This window comes from Aplysia californica, unplaced genomic scaffold (genome assembly GCF_000002075.1).
Source record: "Aplysia californica isolate F4 #8 unplaced genomic scaffold, AplCal3.0 scaffold00001, whole genome shotgun sequence".
Taxonomy (NCBI): domain Eukaryota; kingdom Metazoa; phylum Mollusca; class Gastropoda; order Aplysiida; family Aplysiidae; genus Aplysia; species Aplysia californica.
The window spans coordinates 4,878,258-4,878,495 of record NW_004797271.1 but is presented as its reverse complement, the minus strand read 5'-3'; positions in this window follow the sequence as shown (position 1 = coordinate 4,878,495).

Sequence of the window (238 nt, the reverse complement as noted above, 5' to 3'; positions counted from 1 at the left end):
ACTGAAAGTTTCAAAGAGATCTTCGTACAAGAAGTATTCTAAAATAGGAAGAATACGACCCCGGGGTGCAAAATGGCCCGTGGGCGAATGGATAGGGTTAAAGAGGTCCTGGATCATAAAGGCTGTAACTTAAATACCCGTGCTCTGTCCGTAACAGGATGACGCCATTTCGGTGTAAAAAAAAACTGCTCCGCAGAAATCTGTTTTATTAATTATACTCTAAGGTATCGCCCCCCCC